This window comes from Bos indicus, chromosome 9, assembly GCF_029378745.1.
Source record: "Bos indicus isolate NIAB-ARS_2022 breed Sahiwal x Tharparkar chromosome 9, NIAB-ARS_B.indTharparkar_mat_pri_1.0, whole genome shotgun sequence".
NCBI lineage: Eukaryota > Metazoa > Chordata > Mammalia > Artiodactyla > Bovidae > Bos > Bos indicus.
Window position 1 is genome coordinate 33,877,658 of NC_091768.1, and position 27,103 is coordinate 33,904,760.

Genomic DNA, 27,103 nt, shown 5'->3' on the forward strand with positions numbered 1-27,103 from the left:
ATAATCTGACTATAGAGCATATTAATGTTATTATATAATATATATTGCACCATATTGATCACCTTTAGCATTTTTTCTTTTGATGCTCTTCTCTTGTTTGTTTCCCATTCTGGGTTGAGGATATAAAGAAAATTCAAACTAATTTCAAAAGTTTTATTCATTTTTAAATAAGTGAATCCTGTGTTTAGAAAAGAATGCAATCCCTTTCAATGGAGTTTCTCATTTAAGTTAACTGCATCCGAATGTTAGTGTCAGGAGAAAACCTTGGCAGACAAAACACAGAATTACCTGGTTAGCTTTGTCGCATAACTCAGCCCTGCTTTACCTAAAGATCCTCAAGGAAAAAAGACTTTGTTTTTGTTACCATGGCCTAATTCAAGCCAATAAGGAGAGTGGCTTTGAGAAGCAGCAGGGAAAGGATTAAGTTGCCAGGTTAGGTAACGTATTCCTAAGATTCTTGTGCATTCAGTACAAAACAAAGGAACTGCACCATATCTTAGGGTCATTCCATTTCTCAGTGACTCACATTTATGTACAGAGTTTACTTTTTAATTAAAATGTATTCCTTTTCCTTTTGTGACAAATATTCTAGGTCACCCACATAACACAGACCTCTGCAAAATACATTTCTGTTATCAATAGGTGTTTAGAAATGGTGAAAACACATAAAGAAAAGTCCACCGTTACTTCTAAATAAGTCTTAATATGCATTTTCTTTGTTCTTCTTGTTCTTAATTTTATCAATAAAATTTGTAATTCAGAAATTCTTAATTAAGCACAATTTTCTGTCATTATTATATGTTATTCTGTAGGTAAGAAATATACTGGCATCTTTTAGAGCAGGAGTCAGTAACTCTTTTTTGGAAAAGACCATTTGATAAATATTTTAGGCTTTGTGGACCATACCCATCTCTTTGGCAGACGACTTGACTCTGCTGTTATAAAGAGAAAATAGTCATATATAACACCTAGATGAATGGGCACAGATGTGCTCCAATAAAACTTTGTTTATAAAAAATTGGTGTCAAGCAAGAATTTCTTATTTAGAGTAATAAAAGTCTGTCATTCAAGGCCACTCTACCCTTGTCCAGCCTGCCTTTTCAGATTCAGTTTTACAGTTCTCCTGTATGAATTTTTTGCTTCTAAAATCATTATTAACTTGCTTGTTGTTCCCTGAACCAACGATTAGATTTCTGTGTCACTGTCCTTCCTGGAAGGTCATTTGTTTCCTCTATGCCCTTCTGCATGAAGCCTACCCTGACCACCTCTCCCATGAGGAACTCCTAAAACTAATTCCATGAATCTCTCATTTGTCATCCAAGCTTCAGTTCTCTTTTGAGGGCTCTCATAAGTTTACTGTGGCCTTTGGACATTGGCTCAATTTATGCCCCTGTAGCTAAACTTGCCTGCAAAATGCTGCATTAAAAAGCTAGAAAAGTATTGGAAACAAAGTGATTTACTCCCAAATGTGGAAAGTCTCTTACCCCTAAAGGAGAAGACGGCAAGTGAGGAGGAAGCACTGTAGCCTGGAAAAGTAAAGGTATCAGGTACAAATACTAATGTGTCTTAAGAATCCACAAACACAAACAAAACCAGGAGAAACCCATCGAGCGTTTCTGGGGCCACTAAGGCAATAACCAGGAGGACTGGAAAGAAGAGTGGAGAATGGAAACAGGGATAAGTTTGCCTGCTGGAAAGACCACAGGGCACAGGTCTAGGAGTGGAGAAAATAATAACATGGGCATCATAAAATGGTAGAGCAAGAGGCTGAGACCAAGCTTATTTCAAAAGAGCTTCACAGAGATGTACATGGAGAAGAGAAAGAGAAGGAAGAAAGATACCAAGGCGTCCTTGGTAAGAGCGCGGGTTTTGGAGTTAGATCTGGATTCAAATCCTAATACTCTATTTGTTTGTTTAAATATTTACTATTTCTTTCTTACTGTTTTCTTATTAGTAAAAATGAGAACAATAATATCTACCTTATAGAAGAACTAAAGAGCCTCCTGATGAAGGTGAAGGAGGAGAATGAGAAAGCTGGCTTAAAACTCAGCATTCAAAAAGCTAAGATCATGATATCTAGTCCCATCACTTCATGGCAAATAGATGGGAAAACAATGGAATCAGTGGCAGACTTTATTTTTTGGGGCTCCAAAATCACTGAAGATGGATGCCTGCTCCTAGAAAAGACAAACCTAGACAGCATATTAAAAAGCAAAGACATTACTGACAAAGGTCTGTCTAGTCAAAGCTATGTTTTTTCCAGGAATCATGTATGAATGTGAGAGTTGGACCATTAAGAAGGCTGAGCCCCGAAGAACTGATGCTTTTGAACTGTGGTGTTGGAGAATACTCATGAGAGTCCCCTGGACAGCAAGGAGATCAAACCAGTCGATTCTAAAGGAAATCAATTCTGATTATTCTTGGAAGGATTGATGCTGAAGCTGAAACTCCAATACTTTGGCCACCTGATGGGAAGAACTGACTCACTGGAAAAGACCCTGATGCTGGGTAAGATTAAGGGTAGGAGGAGAAGGGGACAACAGAGGATGAAATGGTTGGATGGCATCTACTCAATGCCTACTCAATGGACATGGGTTTGAGCAAGCTTGGGGAATTGGTGAAGGAAAGGGAAGCCTGGTGTGTTACAGTCCGTGGGGACACAAAGAGTCAGACACGACTGAGCAACTGAACAGCAACAACAACCTCATAGATCTATACTGAGATATCAAAGTAAGCAGTTCTTGACACACAGCAGAAGATTTGCGCTACTATATAATAGTAATGATTACTGTAATGCCAAGTCATGTCAAGACTGTTGTGCCTGACACAGACAAAAGTGGTTAAGGAAAAGAAAAAAAGAATTTATTCCATCAATAGGTCATGAGTGTGTCTGGAACATTATGCTTTTCAAAGATTTTTTCCACTACTGTTTACCCATTATTCACATTCATAATTTTAAATTCTTTTTACAAATGCATTTCATTTCTATGGCTATAACTTGGGATTCCTAGAACATTCTCTTGATGGTTCATGATGTCTGCATGTTACAATGGAAAAAACTTGGCCAGTGAGAAGAGTGAGTTCCAATCCTGGCTTTGACCACCACCAGCTGTGGGAGCAGGAAGTCATCACTTACCTCTCCTGGCCTTTTTTTTCTCATTATTGAAACAGAAGTCTTTACTTTCTTCAGCTTTATTTTCTCTTTTTTAAACCATTTCTTTTCCTCTGTTAATACTTAAGAGCACACTTTCATACTGACCTGCAAAAAACCTCATGGTCTCTGCCCTTAGGAGATGTTCTGTCTCATGGTCCTACAATCACAGGGTTGGTGTGTGTAGACCCAAGAGGGAGCCTCACTTTCAGCTCTGCACCCCTCACTTGCTTCACTTTGGTTTCATTTTGACCACCTCTTCACTTGTCTACAATTTCCTCCCTTGGAGGCAAGGGACTTTCCTTACAGGGGAACTGGAGTGATTCCGGCTTGGTTCCAAAACCTTTCCAGTGTATTTCAGCTTTTGGTGGGAGTCTTTGGCTGCAGGAGTAGAATGAGACGGCATCTCTAGACTATGGCTTACAGAACTTCTGGATTCCTTTCTGAATCAGGGGCTCTCATTTTGTTAATAGGATTCATTTTAAAATTAGCTACTTAGAGTTCACTTGACTCTTTACTGGCTCCATGTTAGAGTCTCTGTGGTTTATTCCATTGACCAGGACAGTCCATTCAGTATTCCGAGATAAAATATTAATAAGGGCTAACAATAATGAAACACTTTTTGTGTGTTGGAAAAGGTACTAAGCACTTCACTTGGGGGGCTTCCCAGGTGGCACTAGTGGTAAAGAACCTGCCTGCCAATGAGGAAACAAGAGATGCGGATTCCAATCCCTGGGTGGGGAAGATCTGGAGGAGGACATAGCTACCCACTCCAGTATTCTTGCCTGGAGAATCCCATGGTAAGAGGAGCCTGGAGGGCTACAGTCCATAGGGTCGCAAAGAGTCGACTTAGTATGCAAGCACTTAACTTGGATTATCTTATTTAATGTTTGCAGCAACTCCCGATGTCAGTATCTAGTTCTCCCACTTTACAAATAAAAGATTAAATTCTAAAGAAATTAGTTTACTTTCCCAGGATCAAAAAGAAGTAATCAATTATGTTGGAATTCAAATCTAGGTCATAGGACCCAAGTTCTTATTAAAATATGGTTTTTTTGGTAGACCCCAAAGTTTCTCTAGTTCAGTAATTTTCATTTTTTAGGGATTTTTTTTCTTCAAATGAAAGCTTGTGCAAAACCCCCATATGTAAACCAAATAAACTTAGAAGTGCTTTATTTTGAAATGTGTGGGGCTGGGGCAGATAGGAGGTACAGGTTAGAGTGAGATCTAACTAAATTCTCTTCTTCACCATCTTCCCCCAGTTTTGAATTGCATTGTGTCCTTCTCTCTCACCCCTTCCACAGCAACTAAAAAGACATCTTAAAGTCCTAACCCCTAGTCCATCAGAAAGTGATAGAATTTGGAGGTAGGTTCATTCTCTATGACTCTAGGCAGAAATGCAGTCAACAGCCATCATGCAGAGCTGTGACCTCAAGAAGTACATAGATTTGGAAACCAAGGGATGGAAGCAGGAATGTCCCAGCAAATACCATATTTCCCAGTGATTGCCTTTGGGAATTGGTGCTTGCTGCCTGTACAACTCTGGGCTCTGTGGGTTTAAGATCCTGGTTCACAAAGAGAGAATGCTTCCAACAGAGGACTCAGCAAAAAATCCCACTGAACTTTAAGCTGTGGCCTACGCCCAGGCATTCTGGGTTCCTCCTGCCAGGGATTTGCAGATGAGGAGTCACCATCCTGGCAGACACCATTTACCCTGATATCAGGAGGAGGCACAGGCGTGGCAGGAGGGATGTATTTGGCAGCCTAAGGTTCCACTTGCACATCTTTAGATGCTCTTTTGCCTAACGTTGATAATAAGTGGACAATTGCAGAACCTCAGCCTGAGTATAACATGGGGACCAAGAATTCAGACACCTCCAATCTGAAGGTCTGGTTCAATCCTCCCAGTAACCCATCAAGACCCAGAGGCACTACTGGTGACAGGGAGAATCTGGAATGAATATTGGAGGAAGGAAATGAGGAGTCTCATTTGTGATCCTGAGAACAACTGCAGGACTATACAGCTGCCCACTAGCCTTCCTCTCATAAGTTTCCTTCAGATAAAGAAGGCCTCCAGAATTCTAGAGATGCTGCTCTCAGAACTTCTGGAAAGACTTGAGTCAATTTGCTACTGGTTCCCACTCAGAAGTGCTACCAACTGATGACCTTCAGCCCCCTTTTTTGCACAGCTGACTGGGAGCTTTGTCCCAGCTCTTTCATCATAGCCAGCTCTTCCTTCTGTCCGGTCCTGCTTCTTTTTCTCCTCTCACAGGCATTGATCCTAACAGCACCTACTATTGAACTTCCTGCATGCTCATCTCCATGCCATAGTCTATTTCTCAAGGAATCTGACCTATAGTCAGTTGTTCCTATTATGCTTAAATACATGAGATGACTTCATTCATTCATTCAGAAATATTTACTAAGTGCCTCATTTACACTGGTTCTGTTCTAGACCCAGACTGGTTGAGTGAATCAGGCAATGTTTCTGCTCTTATGAAGTTTACATTTAGAAGCAGGAGGAAAGTACCAAGCAGATAAACTAATAATGAAGGACTACCAGACAGTGATGAGTGCTATGCAGAGAATTTAAATGGTGTGTTCTGATAGAAAGTGACTGAATGGTTACTGTTAAACGTGGCTAGGAAGGTGCCTCCAGAGCTGAGATCTGAATATCCAGGACCCAGCCACATAGAGATCAACGGCAAGAGCCTTCCAAGTAAAGTGGATGGCTTGTGGAAAGCCTCAAGGTTGAAATGGGGTTGGTGTTTAAAAAGCAGAAAGAAGGCCAGTGTGGCTAGACCTTAATGGTACCAGTAAAGCATGAAGATTCTCAGAGGTAAACAGGGCATAGGGAATGGAATGCAGGAGATTTGAAAAGGAAGGTTATGATAGGAAATAGTTTATTTGGAGCGAGTAAAATTTAAAAATTCTAGCCAAATGTGGCAGAATTGATAGGCAGTGTTGAGGGCTCATTTGGGATATGGGTCCTGGACTTATGAGAAATCCAAACTCTTCATAAATGGGAAGAGTTGTGTATTTTTTTCCCAGCAGTGTTCAGCCACTGATGCTCGCAAGAAATGGGCAGATAGGATTACACATGTTTAGCCCTTTGACACGAGGAGAACATGGGAGGGAATGAAAAGTGTCCTGGGAGAGAAAATCTAACTTGGAAAGAGGGAACTAGGGACACAGTGCTAATGCCTATGAACTGAGGATCCAGATGAGAGTTACTTGAGTAGGAGTCCTGAAGCAGGTGGGTAGAAGGCAGGCTGGAGGGTAGCTAGAATGGGATATCAGAAATGACTCTTTTGGAGACTGTGCTGTTGTTGGTTATGGCAAAGTCAAGGGTAGGAGTCTAGAATGAGGTGGAATGAGGGAATAAATATTTTTGCTGGTCAGTTTTGTTTTTTTTTTATCATGAACATGAAAAGTTATCAGATCTCATTCTGTGCCTTGAAATGAAAATAGATTTGTTATTCTCTCTCTTTAAGCTGTCCAGAGTCATTTGAAGCAGGTCTGCCTACCTTTAACTTGTCCCTGTTATACTAACATGTGGCAGCTTCAAGGGGCTTCCCAGGTGGCAGAGCGGTAAAGAATTAGCCTTCGATGCAGAAGATCCAGGAGACGCTGTGGATTCGATCCCTGGGTTGGGAAGATCCCCTGGAGGAGGGCATGGCAACCCACTCCAGTATCCTTGCCTTGGAGAATCCCATGGACAGAAGAGCCTGGCAGGCTATAGTCCTTAGGGTTGCAAGAGTCAGACACGACTAAAGCGACTGAGCGTGCACACACACACGCAGCTTCAAGGCAAGTCCCAGATCATTGCCCTTAGTGGGCAGATTTTTCTCAAGATATTCTGGGCAGACTTGGTTGCTGTTAGAAAATTACCTGTGATCTAAAATTTATGCTAGGGGTTACCCTCTGGGCTTCCCTGATGACTCAGTGGTAAAGAATCAGCCTGTAGTGCAAGGACATGGAGGCTCAATCCCCAGGGCAGGTTAGGAAGATCCCCTGGAGGAGGAAATGGCAACCCACTCCAGTATTCTTACCTGGAGAATCCCATGAGGAACCTGGCAGGCTACAAATAGGTTGCAAAGAGTTGGACATGACTGAGTGACTGAGCACACAGCACCCTCTTTCTAAGACTGTAACTTGAAAAAGACATAGCAAAATTATAGCCTTACAAAGGACAAATAGATGTGAAAACAATCTCAGAATATGAGCACTACTTATATGGCAAGGAAAATTCTGTGACTTCTGTGAAGTCTATTAGGAAATTCTTTTCCTTTCTGGCTAAAATTTCTTCCTAGAAATTATAAATAACACATAACACAAAAGAGCAGGATTTTTTTAAAAAACTGGTAATTAATTAAACTCAGAGTTATGATATTCTTACTTTATATAAAATACATGTGGGGTGGGACATAAAAAGAAAAATATTTTCCAGAAAAATATGCAAATATTTAGAATATAAAGCGATCAATGCTAAGAGTAATGTGAGTAACTCAGATAATAACTTTCCAAAGGAGAAGTTTTTATAAATTACATTACACATTCTTGGCTTGCTTTATACCCTACAGTGCATCATGGTGATGTAGGGATAATGTTTTTGAACCCCTGTACAGCTAAAAAAGGAAAGTGATTATGCCAAACAACATGCCTTAATAAGAAAAAACAGGACATATTTTCAATAAGGTCTTGCTAAAATGCAGTGTAATATTTGCCCAATATGAGCTTCAGGTCAGTGTTTTTTTCTCTCTGGCAAAGGCTGCTTTGGTAGGAAAATCAAGGAGGACTATCCACTGCACTTGCTTTGAACAATGCTTCCATTAGGAGAACTGTCACCGTTTGTAAGTGGTTTCCTTCCCCTTGCATATTGCCACTGGGTTTCATAGCCTTAGGTCTTTCAGAACATGAAAGCAACAACTTTCAAAAGTAAAGGCTGCCTTGAACTTTGTAGTCTATCAAATGGAAACTCATATGTGTATTTCTGAACCATCTTGGCTTCTACTTCTTGAAGGAAAAAGAGGATGAAGACACTGGTCTGCTACTCAGATGTTTTTATTTTTATTACTTTTAACCCCATAAGTTTTACAGTTCTCATGATAAGCCTCTGGGTCTTCGCTAAGCAGTTCTGAAAGAGGCCATTGCTGAATTTTGGATTTGCTTTCATTCCCTCACATTTATGCTGTACAATTTGCTTATCTCAGCTCCTAAGGGCTTCCCAGATAGCACTAGTGGTAAAGAACTCACCTGTCAATGCAAGAGACATAGGAGACCTGAGTTCAATCCAGGGTCAGGAAGATCCCCTGGAGGAGGAAATGGCAACCCACTCCAGTATTCTTGCCTGGGAAATTCTGAGGACAGAGGAGCCTGCGGGGCTACAGTCCATGGGGTTCCAAAGAGTTGGACACAACTTAGCATGCACACATGTACAGATCTTAAACTAAGCAAGAAAACCTCTTCTATGATCTCTGGGGTGCTTCTGATGAGGTATAGAGAGGTTTCTCATCACTCCCTCTGACCTTGGGTCATCTCTCTATTTCTTTTCCTATCAGTATTTGTTGTTATTTAGTTGCTAAGTCGTGTCTGACTCTTTGTGACTCCATGGACTGCAGCTCGCCAAGCTTCCCTGTCCTTCTCTATCTCCCAAAGTTTGTTCAAACTCGTGTCCATTGAGTTGGTGATGCCATCCAACTATCTCATCCTCTGTTGTCCCCTTCTCCTCCTGCCTTTAATCTTTCCCAGCATCAGAATCTTTATTATTTATTATCAGAGTCTATCAGTATTTAAATATGTTCAATTACCCCTAAGTTACAAAACAAAAGAAAACAGAAACTCTTCCTCAACCGTATATGGTTACTCCCTATGAAGAATGATATCATGTCTCCTCCTTAATTTCTCAACTCTCCTTTATTCTTTTATTCCTGATAACTGCCCTTCTTCTCCGCTATACTTAAAAATACCAAGGTCAATGCTAACTTTCTTACTGCCAAGTCAAATGAACCTTTTACAGTCCTTATGGAGTTTGACCGATTAGCAGCATTTGAAACACCCACCGACTCTCTAATTTTATTGAAATACCTTTTCTCTTAACTTGAACTATATCACATGAAAATGATTTTTTTGCAGAGATTCAGAATGCCTGGTTTTAGACTCTCCTCCTTCACTGAGTAGCTATACAACCTAGACATGTGACATAATTCTTCAGCCCCACTCCACCCCCGTTTCATCTCAGTGGGGAATATACTAGGGTTGTTGTGGTGATTAAAGAAATTAAATCTAAAAGCACTTAGAACAGTGCTCACCAGGCTTATTATAAAGTATGCGATGAATGTCACCTGTTATTATGTTTCATTATTTGATTTTTTCCTTTAAAACTTGTTCCCTCTGCAGCCAGAGAGACTTGGTACTTGACACTTTCACTTTGAAAACCAGATTTGGTGTCCAGACCACAACTAACATAAGAGCAAGCCCTGGCAGGAAGAGGAAGTTAAGGAATCCCAATTCTGTCAAAAAAGAGGATTGACACAGAGTCAGAAGTAGGAGAATAAAAAATTAAAGATGTGTTCAGATTTCAGAATTGGAGGACTGTTAAGTAAATTAAATGGAGAACTCCTTTAACAGGGCATGAACCCCACTTTCTGGCTACTCTGGGTTCTTGGGTAGTGGGGATGCAGGGACAGCTGACCCAATGCTCCAGGAGAAGTAAGAAGGAGTTAAGTTGGGAACCATTGGGCTGGTTTTAGTGAGGGCTCATAAGCCCTGCACAGAGGCTGGGGTGGACCACTAAGCCTGGGTTGCCATGAGAAGGACCTGGAAGAGACTCAGGGATTTTTAGTGGCACCAAGAGCCCTGGGGAGGGCTGTCAGTCCAGGTGTATTATCATCTCTGACCAAGCTAAAAAGAATCAGATACCAGATTACACTAGCTGCTGACTTTAGCACTGGACCCACTGGAATGCCAGCTGTGGGAGGCCAGAGGGCAGGATGGGGACATTGCTTGGATCTGAGGACCTTTCCATCCTGAGGTCAAAAGGTCCCTTGAGACTGGATGATTTTGCCTCCAACATACTTCTTGAGTCTCTCTTCTTTATGCCTAGAATAGGAACCTTCTCTTCTCACCTAGATTCCTATAGTAATAATTAGTTCATCTCTCTCCCGCCTTGCTGCTGTCAACCTGTTTGTAATATTATAGCCAGACTGAGCTTTCATTTTTCCTCAGGCTGATTTTTTTGAACCCACAAATCTGCTTGTGTGGCTTTTCTACTGAAAACCCTTCAGAGACATCCTCAGAAAGCCAGAAGAACTTGCGCTGTCTTTAGCTTCACCACCTGGTCTCTCGTCCACTCTCTCTATGCTTCCGTCCTCCTGCACTCCCTCCTGAATTTCTGCTGACCCTGCCACATGGCCATGTTGCCCCCAGTGTCTCTGTGCGTGCTGTTTTCTATTCCAGGAATGGTCTTTCCACACTTGCTTGTGCTTTTACCTGGATAAATGTATAATAGTTCATAATTTTTGCTACTAGCCTTTCTGACTCTTCGATTCTTGGTTAAGATCCCCCTCTTGTGTGTTGTCACAGCACGATATACTTCACAATGGGTTTACCCTCTGGGGACATTGTTGAGACTTTGATGGGACCCAGTAATTAACACCTCTCTATCCTTTCTTGGCTTGGAGCCACAGAGAACAGAAGACAGAGGAGACAAACTTCTCTGTCCTCAACTTTTTAACCTTTAGAACTATATTCTGAAGGCATGGCTTACAGGAGGACAAATAGTTTTTGAACTCTCACTCAAACTGAATATATCCTGCAAAATGTCATTTGTTCTCCTCAGTGAGGCCAGTCATCACTTGAATGCCCCAAGACAGAGAAGGAGGAGCCAACTTGTACTTTCCCAGGTCCTTCTGAGCAACTCACCAACCAGGGAAGTCACTCCTACTCCCCTGGGAAAAGAGAGTGAGGGGATGGGACCAGAGACAGAAGAGTTATGCAAGTGAACACCCAACCCTTCCACTTGGAATCGTAAAGCTGTGCAAGAAGATGACTTAAACCCCAAGCTCTTCAAAAGAGGGAGCATTGCATCCTGTTCAATGCCCTATCTCTATCATATAGCATAATGACTGGCATGAGTTGGCATTTACAGCAAATGCTCATTGAAAGAACATTTTCTGTAGTTTTTTTTTTTTTTAATTTTATTGGGGTGTAATTGATTTACAATGTTGTATTAGTTTTAGGTGTACAGCAAGGTGAATCTGTTGTGCAACAGTAGTTCTGATACAGGTCTACCTTCATAGAAAATCTGGGCCAAACGTCCTCTTGAGATTTCCTTTCATTGCCATGAGATAAAGGGTTAACTTCTGAGTGGTTGCCTTTTTCAGAATGTGTTACATTCTGAATTAATAGCAGATGTAATTACATTCTGATGTAATAGGAGAATTACATCGTAGTGTCTTGTAGTTCTAATCTAGACAGCAGACATTGGTCTATTTTTCCTGTCCAGTGATTTTAAAAGATTTTGAATTAGGATATCAAGAAGTTTCACTCTTTTACAAGTGGTTGACCAGATTTCCCAGCACCACTTGTTAAAGAGATTGTCTTTAATCCATTGTATATTCTTGCCTCCTTTGTCAAAGATAAGGTGTCCATATGTGCGTGGATTTATCTCTGGGCTTTCTATTTTATTCCATTGATCTATATTTCTGTCTTTGTGCCAGTACCATACTGTCTTGATAACTGTGGCTTTGTAGTAGAGCCTGAAGTCAGGTAGGTTGATTCCTCCAGTTCCATTCTTCTTTCTCAAGATCGCTTTGGCTATTCGAGGTTTTTTGTATTTCCATACAAATTGTGAAATTATTTGTTCTAGCTCTGTGAAGAATACTGTTGGTAGCTTGATAGGGATTGTGTTGAATCTATAAATTGCTTTGGGTAGTATACTCATTTTCACTATATTGATTCTTCCAATCCATGAACATGGTATATTTCTCCATCTATTAGTGTCCTCTTTGATTTCTTTCACCAGTGTTTTATAGTTTTCTATATATAGGTCTTTAGTTTCTTTAGGTAGATATATTCCTAAGTATTTTATTCTTTCCGTTGCAATGGTGAATGGAATTGTTTCCTTAATTTCTCTTTCTGTTTTCTCATTATTAGTGTATAGGAATGCAAGGGATTTCTGTGTGTTGATTTTATATCCTGCAACTTTACTATAGTCATTGATTATTTCTAGTAATTTTCTGGTGGAATCTTTAGGGTTTTCTATGTAGAGGATCATGTCATCTGCAAATAGTGAGAGTTTTACTTCTTCTTTTCCAATTTGGATTCCTTTTATTTCTTTTTCTGCTCTGATTGCTGTGGCCAAAACTTCCAAAACTATGTTGAATAGTAATGGTGAAAGTGGGCACCCTTGTCTTGTTCCTGACTTTAGAGGAAATGCTTTCAATTTAACACCATACACAAAAATAAACTCAAAATGGATTAAAGATCTAAACGTAAGACCAGAAACTATAAAACTCCTAGAGGAGAACATAGGCAAAACACTCTCTGACATACATCACAGCAGGATCCTCTATGACCCACCTCCCAGAATATTGGAAATAAAATCAAAAATAAACAAATGGGACCTAATTAACCTTAAAAGCTTCTGCACATCAAAGGAAACTATTAGCAAGGTGAAAAGACAGCCTTCAGAATGGGAGAAAATAATAGCAAATGAAGCAACTGACAAACAACTAATCTCAAAAATATACAAGCAACTCCTACAGCTCAACTCCAGAAAAATAAACAACCCAATCAAAAAATGGGCCAAAGAACTAAATAGACATTTCTCCAAAGAAGACATACAGATGGCTAACAAACACATGAAAAGATGCTCAACATCACTCATTATCAGAGAAATGCAAATCAAAACCACTATGAGGTACCATTTCACACCAGTCAGAATGGCTGCGATCCAAAAGTCTACAAATAATAAATGCTGGAGAGGGTGTGGAGAAAAGGGAACCCTCTTACACTGTTGGTGGGAACGCAAACTAGTACAGCCACTATGGAGAACAGTGTGGAGATTCCTTAAAAAACTGGAAATAGAACTGCCTTATGATCCAGCAATCCCACTGCTGGGCATACACACTAAGGAAACCAGAAGGGAAAGAGACACGTGTACCCCAATGTTCATCGCAGCACTGTTTATAATAGCCAGGACATGGAAGCAACCTAGATGTCCATCAGCAGATGAATGGATAAGAAAGCAGTGGTACATATACACAATGGAGTATTACTCAGCCGTTAAAAAGGATACATTTGAATCAGTTCTAATGAGGTGGATGAAACTGGAGCCTATTATACAGAGTGAAGTAAGCCAGAAGGAAAAACATAAATACAGTATACTAACGCATATATATGGAATTTAGAAAGATGGTAACAATAACCCGGTGTACGAGACAGCAAAAGAGACAGTGATGTATAGAACAGTGTTATGGACTCTGTGGGAGAGGGAGAGGGTGGGAAGATTTGGGAGAATGGCATTGAAACATGTAAAATATCATGTAAGAAACGAGTTGCCAGTCCAGGTTCGATGCACGATACTGGATGCTTGGGGCTAGTGCACTGGGACGACCCAGAGGGATGGTATGGGGAGGGAGGAGGGAGGAGGGTTCAGGATGGGGAACACATGTATACCTGTGGTGGATTCATTTTGATATTTGGCAAAACTAATACAATTATGTAAAGTTTAAAAATAAAATAAAATTAAAAAAAAAAAGAAGTTTCACATACACTTATTGCTTTCCGTTGTGCCTTGAAAACACTGAAGATATGGTGAAATAGGGTTGTATTTTCAAATATCGCACACAGGCTGTTTGAGATCCAAGCAGCAGTCGCCTCTTGGGTCAGGCCTAGCCCTCACATGCGGGCTTGGTGCCCCACCCCCACCTCTTGCCCTGTACTTAGCCTCATTCTATTTGGTTATGTTTCCTACCTGAGCCTATAAACCACTGAAATTTGTGACTCTTGTATTCTGTTTCAGGAAATTGCAAATTTAGGTTTTCCCTGGCACAAAGTGAATGTTTTTCTCTTAAATATGTAGTACATACTTTCTCTTTTTTGAAAACCCAATGACTAATCAAACTTCATTGCTATGGAATAAGTCTTTGGATGCCTTAAAGTTTGATTTGACTTGGAAACAAATCTTCATTTATTAGAATCTCTTCATTTCTCTTCATTTATAAGAATCCTTAAGGAAGCATCTATTGCATAAAGCAAAGCATATTTGATAGTAGAAAAATTACGTGATTTCCAGAACTTGGACTTCTTGCTGTGTGTGTAGCTTGTCTCTAGGTGTGATTTAAGACTTTTCTTTGCCTGACAATTTGTCTGAAAGGTGGTGTTGCTATTCTTATAAAACGAGGGCAGTGATTCATATTGGCTGTGGTAAACGGTGTGTTTGCAAAACACTTGGAGTTTCTCTTATCAAAGGGGCTATACAAATTCTTTGAAAGGAGTAAGGAGATAATTGTGATCCTATGATCATAGAAATTCATATCACACATGAGGAAGCAAGATGAGTATTTATAACAAAAGCATTCACAAGGATTCATGTAATTCAGAACCAAGGTAAAAGGGTCTCATGTCAGAAATAGTACTATTAGCAGCCAGATCATTATAGAGGTTGTTTAATTAATTCTTTACTGTGAGGAGAAATGCCATTGACACTTCATTATTTTGATACTGAAACTACAATTGGGGGCTTTCAAAATGTGTATGTGAAACCACAAATAGATCCCCTCGGTCCTTTGTGAAGGGAGCTCCTGTTTCTGTATTCAAAAGCACTATCTTCTGAGGATGTCCTTGTAGTTCTTTCCTAATATATTTTCACACTTTGTCCCTGGGAGTCGATGTTTGGGTGAATTGTTAATTGTGGTTTTCATAATTTAAGAAATCATATCCAAGGAATAGTATGGATGAAAAATAGGATGAAGAATAGATTGCTAGTAATTTATAAAAATAGTTTTATTCAAACCACAATGACTCATAACCAGAAAAAAAATTCTTAAACTATTATTTTATAGAAAGCAGAGTAAGCCCAAATTCAAGGCTTTTGTTATTTTACACTTTGTACCTGCTTATTACTTAAAATATTTTATATGATTGATACTTAAGATGGTGATTTTCCTATAAATCTTTTATTTATTTATATATTTTTAATTGGGGGATAATTGTTTTATGATGTTGTATTGCTGTGCTGTGCTTAGGCACTCAGTTGTGTCCAACTCTTTGTGACCCCACGGACTGTAGCCCGCCAGGCTCCTCTGTCCATGAAGATTCTCCAGGCAGGAATACTGGAGTGGGTAGCCTTTCCCTTCTCCAGGGGATCTTCCCAACCCAGGGATCAAGCCCAGGTCTCCCCCACTGAAGGTGGATTCTTCATTGTCTGAGCCTCCAGGAAAGCCCAAGAATACTGCAGTGGGTAGTGTATCCCTTCTGCAGGGGATCTTCCCAACCCAGGAGTCCAACCAGGGTCTCCTGCATTGCAGGTGGTGGATTCTTCACCAGCTGAGTCACCAGGGAAGCCCACAGTATTGATTGATTTCTGCCATACAACTTGAATCAGCCGTTAAGTATACATATGTGGCCTCCCTCTTGCCGTTCCCTCCCACCTCATCCCGCCCCTCCAGTTGTCACAGAGTGCTGGGTTGGACGCCCTGTGTTATGCAGCAGCTCCCCACTAGCTGTCTGTCTCACACATGGTGGTGTGTGTGCAGGGCTGCTGTCTCAGTTCCTCCCTCCCTTTCCTTGCCCTGCGGTGTCCACTATGTCTGCATCTCTACTCCTGCCCTGCAAATAGGTTCATCGAAATCTTTCATTTAAAAGATGGATACTTAAGAAAGTGATTTAAAAATTATAAATTTATTGGGCTTCTCTGGTGGCTCAGTGGTAAAGAATCCACCTACCAATGCAGGAGACACAGGTTTGATCCCTCATCTGGGAAGATTCTACATGCTATGGAGCAGCTAAGCCCATGTCACAGCTATTGAGTCTGTGCTCTAGAGCCTGGGAGCCACAACTACTGAGCCCAGGAATTTTCATAAGGTCTTTTTGTTTTTGGTTTTTTCCTCTTATTTTAAAAAAGTAAATTATTCACTAGTCTGGTCATTTGCATGAAGTTTTTTGGATGTATTTTTGGTTTCATAATTTAGGAAGGCATTTAGGATATAAAGTGTTGTTTCTTTGCATTTATTATTTCTTCTCATTTCCTTTAGATCTAAAATTGCTCTTAAGTAAATGTTTAATTGTTACATGACTGGTAGAGATAAACTGTAAAAGTATTGCTTTAATAAAGATATGGGGAAGTATTAATAAATGATAGTAAAAAAAGTAATAAAGATTTTTGGCATATATGAACAAATAATTCAACCATGAAATATTTTAAAATTTTACATTCTGTGCTTAGTGTTTGAAAACTGGAAAGTGTTATAAATAGCAGTAAAGGCCTGGCAAAAACCAAAATAAAAAGTAAATCAAGTTCTTGAGTAACTTTTGTAAAGTGTTCTATAAACTGTAAGTATAGTTCAACATGGGCTTCCCTGGTGGCTCAGCAATGCCAAATCTGCCTGCAGTGCAGGAGCTGCAGGTTTGATCCCTGGGCAGGGAAGATCACTTGGAGGAGGGCATGGCAACCCACTCTAGTAATCTTGTCTGGAGAATCCCATGGACAGAGAAGCCTGGTGGACTACAATCCACAGGATTGCAAAGACTCAGATATGACTAAAGCAACTTAACATAGCATATAGTTCAACATAGTGTAAGATGAAAATAACTGTGTATGAAAAAAATACTAAAAAACTGAAGGAAATATATATAATTTCAAGTGCTATATTCTATAAATACATGCTATATTGAATTTATCTGGATTTCCTAAAAACTTACTGTACCATTGTCAATGAAATTATACAAATTAACAATCCACTTAACATTATTCAGAAAATTCTGGAGACTGTGAAAATCCTAAACTGATAACTAACTTACAAACTGCACTAGATCAAAAGTCCTGAGCTATGTTCCTTTTCCGTAAACAATTATCTGTATTTTATATATGGCACAGCCTTGGGAACTTCATTAAATCTAATTTAACAAAAGCCCACTTCCTCCTTCTAGATGCAAATAGTAACTCAATTGTGTTAAAATTCAGCACCTCCTATGTATATAGCCATGTAACCTATATTAGGATACAAGATAAGACAAAATGCCTCTCTCAAGGTGATTTGGGACCTAGGACAAAACAAGCCAGAGAATAAAACAAAACGATGTGTTACGGTAGCAGCTTACCTGTCTTTCAGAGACAATAAAGTCTTCCACACAAGGAACCGCTGAGTGACTCACAAAGGTTATGAGGAGTTAAAGAAAAGGCAGAGTGAAGAGCATTAACAATACTCAGATGTGGGAGAGCTTGTCACCTGTCCAGTGCAGGAAATGCTGGTATTTCAGAGCGCTTGGGGGTGATGAGGTTACAGTTTGACCAGGTCATGAAAAGCCTCTCCCTCCTGCATCCTCTGAATTACGAGGCAGTGCAAATCTCACACATCTACCGATCTGAAACTATTGAGGGAAGGATTGTCTTTATCTTTATATCCCCACTACTTTTAAATATTGCATTGTTTATAGTGGAAAGGCAATATTCATTGAATGAATGACCAAATTTCCACCAATCTGTCTATTCCCACTTACTATTTTCTGTTGATTTTTTTTTATAGCTATCTGATAATCACCCGATGATTTGTAGACTCAGATTGCTCTTTAGCTAGATTGGCTGATTCTATTTGATATAGTTAATTCAAACAATCCATCAGAATTCAAATATATCTTGCTTCTGAAAAAACTGTAAATCTGGACCCTTAAATCTTGCATCCTATATGAGAAACAGGTAGACTTTATATACAACTCTTTTGCTCTTGACGATTGTTATAGCCTATTTGATCTAGTTAGTAAGGTCGTTTAAACAATTTCAATTTTTGCACAATTTGTTCATTTGTTGTGAAACACTACCTCCTTAGAGAGGAACCATGTATAAGTTGAGTTTAATAGATCTCATTATGTTAGTGATCCTTCAAGATCATTTTTTGTAATTTTTTTGTGAGAAATTATAGTACAAACATAGTTTCAAAGGACAACTTCTGATTCTAGAACCTGGAAAATGAAGCCAGATATATTCCATTCCGCCAGTGCCCTTGGATCTGCTGTAGTCACTACTGAATTCCCAGAACTGTCCACAGAGCTTATCACATAGTAAATTCACAGTATACTTTTGTTTAATTAATGAATAAATCAAGGATAAAGTATTGGATACAAGCCCTCTAGTCATTAGCACAGTTGAGATAAGTCTTCCTCTAAATTGTAAGCATTATAAGATTATCAAGAGCCTTGAAGAGGCAACTGCACAGGATAGACAATTACTTTCAGATAAGAGTTTAGTATGGATTATAAAGTACTGTTTTAAGCCTATAAAATTTGGGATTTTAGACAATTCCAAACAACTTTATTTACTATGCTATTTCATGTTTTAATCATATTCCTGTTCAAAAATTAAGCTGTCTGGAGATACCATACCAGAATTTTTATGGTGGTGTTAGTTCATTGTTTATTCTGGCCATCATAGTTTTCCAGGCCACGGTCAAGTATCCTATGCTTTCTGGTACAAAACTTTGGAATTTCAATAGAGCATTTATTAAAATATTTGACCGAGTGAACGCAAGTCACTCAGTCGTGTCTGACTCCTCGCGACCCCATGGACTGTAGCCCATCAGGTCCTCTGTTCATCAGATTCCTCAGGCAAGAAAACTGGAGTGGGTAGCCATTTCCTTCTCCAGGGGATCTTCCTGACCCAGCGATCGAATCCAGGTCTCCTGCGTTGTAGGAAAATTTGTTACTGTCTGAGCCACCAGGGAAGACCAAAACATTTGAAAAGATCCCTAAAGAAATATTCCTTAGAAATTTAAAAAATCTATTCTGTAACTCGTTCTCTGTAAAAATAGATATGAATCAAACTAGTTTATCTTCATACAAAATTTCAACTTTTCCTCTTAATCACCTGGAATATGACAGCTATAGATATCTGTTCAATGAAAAGCAGAACACCTTTCTTGCAAGCACTTAACCATCTCGCTGTCAAATGCAGGGCAGATGCTACTGATGGATGTTGGGAGTGTTCAGAAGCTGGGCATCACAGTAACCTGTGCAGCTTGATATCAACAGATTCTCAAGCCTTATCTGTTGAGATTCTGATTAAAGATTCCACCAATTTTTACATATTTAAAGCACTCATCTAGAACAGAGATTTGAAAACTACTAAAATCATACTGTTGAAGAGGACTTATATAAATTTAACTCAAACTTCAAGTTGAACAACAGCTAGGCCATCACAGAGAGGTGAAGCTCTTCCCCTTATGTAAATTTTATAGACACTCATGAATCAATTTCTCTTTACAGTATATCTTACTGTCCATTGCTCACTTATAAGGTGCAGATTATCACCTTATATTTGTATATTGTACATTGCATGTTTTCAAATGAGGACAGAATACTGGAAATTAGAAGATCAAAAATCTTTTTTTCAAATCAGTTCAGTTTAGTTCATGTCTTTGGAAATGGTAAATTCTGATGTTTTAGAAGGTCTGTACATAAACATCCTCACACATGTGTCAGCTGATAAAGTATAGATTTGCAAAGAGCTTCTTCTCTTTGTTACCAGTAGTTGTTACTGTCCATTGCAAACCTATGAAAGCATTTGCTCTTTACCTTGTTTACTGTGAATTCTCAATGCCTACAAATGCAAACAGACAGATTAGGAAAGTAGGCAGCCATTGCTTTTAGCAGGGCTTGTAAGTACCACACAAATTGCACCTCAGATGCCTTCAGGTGTGGAAAGAAGCGCATCTTCTTTTGTGTAATCGTGAGGCCAGTAATCAGCTTCTAGCTAAAAAGAACTAGTAAGACTTCCTCTCTGATCAGACAGAGAGATAAGAGTGAAACACTACCTAACAAAGTTTGTCCATGGTCCTCAGATAAAATGACAATTTTAATGGACTACGGTAAGCTCATTTGCCTTAGAGGTGAAGGAAAACTCCTCATGATGAAACTTTCCCAAGAACCAGGAAATTTAAAGCAAGTATCAAACATATTTATTACACTTACTGAATGAAATCGGTAGATAGGGGCAATGAGTGAGCACTGATACATAACAAAAAGGAATGCTTTTCTCCCCCCTCTGTTTTGAAATACAGACAGAGGGGAAAGCCAGGCTCTGGAGTTATGGTTTAAGAGGGTATGTTGGAAAAGCCGTGTGGAGAATATATATTAAACAAACTCACCTGCTGACTTCCTTCATTGGAGCGTGTCTACAGGCAACATTGGAAACTTACATGTGGCAAGAGGCTCTCTTGAAGCTGATGTCAGATACTTAAAAAGGAGGCTCAAATGGCCAGGATCCTGCCTTGTGCTGGTGATGTCTTGTTGAAGCTCTATGCCACTAAAGAGTAGTTTCACATCTCAGCGACTGACCAACAACAACAAAACAAAAGCTTTCTTGGTCTCGCACTCAGAAACCTATGGTGGAAATAGAATGCCTCTGCTCTTTTACTGCACACATGAAAGGAACAGAAAAGAGGTAGGAGCATTCTGATCCTTTAAAACAAGCTCCTAAGCACTTTACTATCTTTTGAAAACCCTGTGAATTTTCTTCCTGACACACAGGTCTGAGTCGCATTGTGTGCAGTGCATTAACCCAGCACTTGTTCTGCACTTTACCTGCCGCCTGGTTGAAATGTCCACCTTCATGAGCTCTTTGTGCCAGGAGTCCCATCGTCTAGCCTGGCAATGGCATGGCCTTGGGCAGTGACAACTGAAGCCGCACTTAAGGTGCGTTGATGATAGATGGTAGTCAGGGGTCTTGGTTTTCTTCCCTGCCTTTCCATAAATAATTTTTTGTCCCAAGCAAGTCACTTTGCCTTCCTGGACCTTTGCTCCTATATCTGTACTTCCTGGTGTTGAACTGGTTGATTCTAAGGTACATTCCTTCTCTATAATTTTAGACTGCTACATGGCAAGATAATATCAGTAGGCAATAATTATATTTGAAATCTTCCCTTTCCCCTTTTGGCAGGCTTTTTACATCCTTTTATGATGGGCTTCCCTAGTGGCTTAGATGGTGGCCTTCAATGCAGGAGACGTGGGTTCGATCCCTGGGTCAGGAAGATCCTCTGGAGAAGGGAATGGCAACCCACACCAGTATTCTTCCCTAGAAAATTCCATGGACCGAGGAGCCTAGTGGGCTATAGTCCATGAGGTCACAAAGAGTCAGACACTACTGAGCAACTAACATGGAAGAAGATAAATTTCCATGTGCTGTTTTATTTTTTCAAAGAGTCAAACAGATGCTGTTCAGTTCAGTTCAGTTGCTTAGTCGTATCCAACTCTTTGCGACCCTGTGGACTGCAGCACACCAGGCTTCCCTGTCCATCGCCAACTCCCGGAACTTATTCAAACCCATGTTCATCGAGTTGGTGATGCCATCCAACCATCTCATCCTCTGTCGTCCCCTTATCCTCCCACCTTCAATCTTTCCCAGCATCAGGGTCTTTTCCAATGAGTAAGTTCTTTGCATCAAGTGGCCAGAGTATTGGAGTTTCAGCTTCAGCATCAGCCTTTCCAGTGAATATTCAGGACTGATTTCCTTTAGGATTGACTGGTTGCTGTCATGTGTAGTTTAACATTTTAATTGTGCACTACTTGGCTTTCAAGTATTCTTAAGAATGCAAGTGATTTAGCAAAGTCTCATCCAGCTCAAACCAGCTCGGATTTGATTTCCAGAATTCTTTACACTGCCCAAATACTTGGATCAAAAAGAAAATGATAGTTTTGAACAGAGATTTAAAGTGTGTTTGTGTTATCCACACCCTGAGAGACAGTGGCTCAACAGTTTTGGGGAAATAAATCCTTCTTTTATCCCTGCAAGGTGTTCTCTGCTATTTAGCCTGCTCTGGTAAGATTTACCAGGGAGGAGAGAAAAGAATTTATGCTATATCATGAGGGTAGCCAGCCACAGACTGGAGGAACAGAGTTCCTTGAATACAGAGTTCAATGGGAGTGACTGTAATCTGTTTATCTGAGCCGTTCTTTGGATGAGTTCTTTACCTTTTCATTTTCTTTTAAATTTTTATTTTTATCAAAGTGATTTATATTACTTAAAAAGAACAAGTTGCCCTAGAAGGCTTATTACAATAAATTGTACACCAGTTCCTGGTACCCCCTTTCCCTAACTATTCTTCATTTATTCTCCTAGCACATAAGTTCATATGGCTCTTACTTGATTATTTAGCTTTAGACATGGGTAAAGACTGGCTGGTGCTCTAATCATACTAGTTCTTCTCTTCTTCCAGGGTACGGACAAAGACTCCCAGTTCCTGAGGGTTACAATGGGACCAAGAAAGATCTATTTATGTAAGCAGGAAATGATGGAGCAGGGCAATCTATACTTAAAAAAAATCTTTTCCACCCTCCACAGGTGAAAAATCTGGGTTAAAACTCAACAGTCTAAAAATTAAGTTCATAGCATCTGGTCCCATCACTTCATGGCAAATAAGTAGGGAAAAAAAGTGGAAACAGTGGCCGATTTAATTTTCTTGGGCTCCAGAATCACTGCAGACAGTAGCTGCAGCCACAAAATCAAAAGAAAATTAATTTCTTCTCCTTGGAAGAAAAGCTATGACAAACCAGGACAGCATATTTAAAAGCAGAGACATCACTTTTCTGACAAAGGTCTGTGTAGTCAAAGCTACAGTTTTTCCAGTAGTCATGTCCAGATGTGAGAGTTGGAGTATAAAGAAGGCTAAGTGCTGAAGAATTGATATTTTCAAACTGTGGTGCTGGGGAAGACTCTTGAGAGTCTCTTGGACTGCAAGGAGATCAAACCAGTCACTCCTAAAGAAAACCAACCCTGAATATTCATTGGAAAGACCGATGCTGAGACTGAAGCTCCAATAGTTTGGCTACTTGATGTGAAGAGCCAACTCATTGAAAAAGACCCTGATGCTGAGAAAGATTGAAGGCTGAAGAAGAAAGGGACAACAGATGATGAGATGGTCGGGTGGCATTGACCAAAATCAAATGGACATGAGTTTGAGCAAACTCTGGGAAATGGTGAAGGACAGGATGCCTGGCGTGCTGCAGCCCATGGGTCACAAAGAGTCAGACACAACTTAGCGACTGAACAACAACAGGCAGGTTTCTACTGTTCACCAACCTCTAGCTCCAGGGAGTACTGGCTGCTGTTCTTTAGGCTTTTGCCTTCATCCTAGGCTTTCCTTTATCATCCTTCTAGAAATTTCCATTACCTCTTTGCTGTGCTGGATGCCCTGAATTAATAACCCAATGTTTTCCTCTTGAACCATTCCCTCATTTTGCTGGTTAACATGTTCCAGTCTCTTCCTGAGAAATGGGACCTGTTCTCTGGGCCCCTGTAGATTTAAACACATCTTTATTCTTTTGCTCTCAATTTAATCAGATTAGAGAAGGAAACAGACAACATGTTTGTTTGAACTGTTTTGCTCAAACAGTAAGAAACCAGGGCTTTCTCTGTAATATTAAACTCAACTTTGGATAATTGTCACTTCAGTGTGGAGTGGACAAGGCATATTTAACCCAATGGGGATAAAGCCATTCTCTTTTCCTCAAAATTCAATTTGGTTCAAAAGTATTTAGCAACATTAATGTTTTTCTTCATTTTCTAACTCAGCACCAAAATGATACTCAGCATTCTCTGCCCTCAAACCTATTCCCGCTCCCTTGTTCCAATTGAGGCAGATAGCAGTCATGAATACAATCAGTCAGACATCTTTGGCTCCTCTGCAACCTTCCATGTTCAGAAGTACAGATTCCTCTCTATCCTACCTTTTTGTGTTTGGTCCCATCTTTTATTCTCATTACACCCCCTCAGCTTTGTTCCATCCCTTCTCAGAGCTCAGTCAGATTTCTGGGCCCTAATGTAAAGGTAAGATGATTTCAGCATGAATGATGACCCATTGAGGACCCACAGACTCTTGATGTCTTTCTGCTCTGCCATTCTCAGTATGTAGTAATATCACCCTAGAGTCCCAGAATGGCTGCTGCAGTACTGAGCATGAATCCTTCCAAGTCTCCTCATCCCAATTTGACTTATTTCTCCTGTTTGTTCAGAGAACTAACCATATTCTTCCTCCTGTTATATTTAATAATGGATACACTTACTCTTTAGGATCATGTATTTCTTACCCCTATCATGAGCAACTTACCCCTTTATGTATCCCCACAGTGTCTTGGTCATAGGAGGTATTCAGTAAACTTGCTTTGAGTTAAATTAATTTAACTTAAATTGTTGAGCTCAAGGTACTTGAAAAGAACTCTAACACCAGACATTCCATCAATCTTCAAAGTGTCCTAATGAACTTATCTTTCACTAAAATGAGCTAATCTCATTCTTTTTGGAAGGATTTTTACTCTGAGAAAGGTCTATGGCTGTTTGGTTGGAATGCAATTTACAGATTTGGAATTCCAAGACATTCAAAGTAAACACAATACACCAATTGAAGCAACTTAAAATAAACAATATTAGAGACATGCTCACATTCTGAACAAAGTCAAGTGCTGAAGGAACACTTATAGAAGGTGTTGATTTCTTCTTATTCTTTTCATCTTAACTTTAACAGCTGTAAATAAGGATTTGTTCTTTCATGTTACTTTAATTTTACTGTCATTTGGTTAATTTACTCATTCATTAAAAGGGGACTAAGCATATATTGCTGCTGCTGCTAAGTCACTTCAGTTGTGTCTGACTGTGCGACCCCATAGACGGCAGCCCATCAGGCTCCCCCGTCCCTGAGATTCTCCAGGCAAGAACACTGGAGTGGGTAAGCATATACTAACTAAAAGCAATTTATAAATTTTAGTAGAATCACATGCAGACAAGTACTTCCTACACAATTAAAGCAGCACTAAATTCATAGAAGATACTGACTGGATTCTGTATTTCTGTTCCATTTGAAGACATAGAGTGATATTAAAAAACCTAGAAAATAGCCATTTTCAAACCTTTCTCCTTGTCAAGATTTTTAAGATTGTTTTGGCCCTTACATCAATAGATGAAGCAAGTATGCATTATTGTAAGGGGTTCTCTGGTAGCTCAGAAGGTAAAGAGTCTGCCTGCAATGCAGAAGACCCAAGTTCGATTCCTAGGTTGGGAAGATCATCTGGAGAAGGAAAGGGTAACCCACTCCAGTGTTGTTGTCTGGAAAATCCCATAGACAGAGGAGCCTGGCAGCCTACAGTCCATGAGGTCACTAAGCGTCAGACACGACTGAAACAACTTCATTTCATTTCATACATTATTGTTGTTTTTTTATTTATTTATTTTAATTTAATTTTATTTTATTTTTTAACTTTAAAATATTGTATTGGTTTTGCCATATGTCAAAATGAATCCACCACAGGTATACATGTGTTCCCCATCCTGAACCCTCCTCCCTCCTCCCTCCCCATACCATCCCTCTGGGTCGTCCCAGTGCAGGACCAATGATATTTTTCTTTTGAAAATTGTTAGTGTTTTATACATATAAAATCTTGTGTAAACATACCAAAAATGTAGTCAAATTTGGCTTTGTTCAATCAATTAAATTTATTTTTCAAAAGAACACCAAACTTAGTTATCAAAAATGTAAATAGTGCAGTATTTACATTGGATTTTTTAAAAAATGTAAAAAATCCAAATTATAGCATTACCATAGTTGAAATAATGGTCTTACTATTAGGAATCAATAGTAGAGTTTTACATTGCAAGCATGTCAAGTTTTGATTTTTTTTTTCCGGTTTTATTCCTGAATTCTCTGCATTTTGAGTTTTGGTTATTTTAATAGAAAGTCTTATAGTGGAAGAAAAATTTTCAGGGTTGTCTATTAAAAAGGAAGCTATCAACCACAAGTGAAATGGATATTTTGAGCATGATTCTTATCCACTTAACGTAGAAAAGGGGGAGTTAGTCTTGACCATTTAAAAGAACAGGATTGTCTTTCTACACTAATCACGTTCTTCTAAAATAGCCACTCTTGGAAACAGAAACATTGGGATTGTTCAGTTTTCTGTGAAGCAGCATGTTTGGTAAACAAATGAAGAGAATGGGGACATTTTTCAGTTTCCTGCCAGAACCTTTAGATGCATGACTGCCCATCATCTCTCCAAAGAGAAAATACAAATGAGTGTCACACCTTAAACTCTGTCCAAACACACACTATTGTTATACACATGAAAATTATGGAAATGACCTTTTGCCACTGTGAATTACTAACATTCATTAGTCTTTGAATTTACTTAAAAGGGTATATTTTTCTCTGTTCTTTTAAAGCTTTTTTATACTAATGGAAAAAAATAAAGTTTAAAATTAATTTTTCTGCACTACTGTTTAAGATGATGTCTAGGTAACAATTTCCCAATTTTTCAACATAAGACTTATGAATATACCCAGAAAAATAAAAATTCACATAAACACTAAAAATTTAAGGTTGTCAATCAACCCATTTCCAGAATAGAGTCAGAAGTTTTACTCTGGTAGTCGATATCTGACAAAGCTGTCAACCATATAACCCAACGGCAGGCTCACAAAGAAAGTAAATAACAGTAATGATGATCATATGTAAAAAGAAAAATCATGATTCGCTATAGGAAAAATAGGAAACTATATCAACAATTAAATGTTTCACCACAGGAAGGTAATTGCATGACTAATACATGTATTCCAACCTAATCTCAACCTAATCTCATCATAAAGAAAGACATGTGGTTAAAGCAGAGAGACTCTATTTTTAATTTATTAACTCAAGGTGTGAGATAATTCTCAATGGTGAGGTTGTGGTGAAACAGGCACTCTTATTTGTG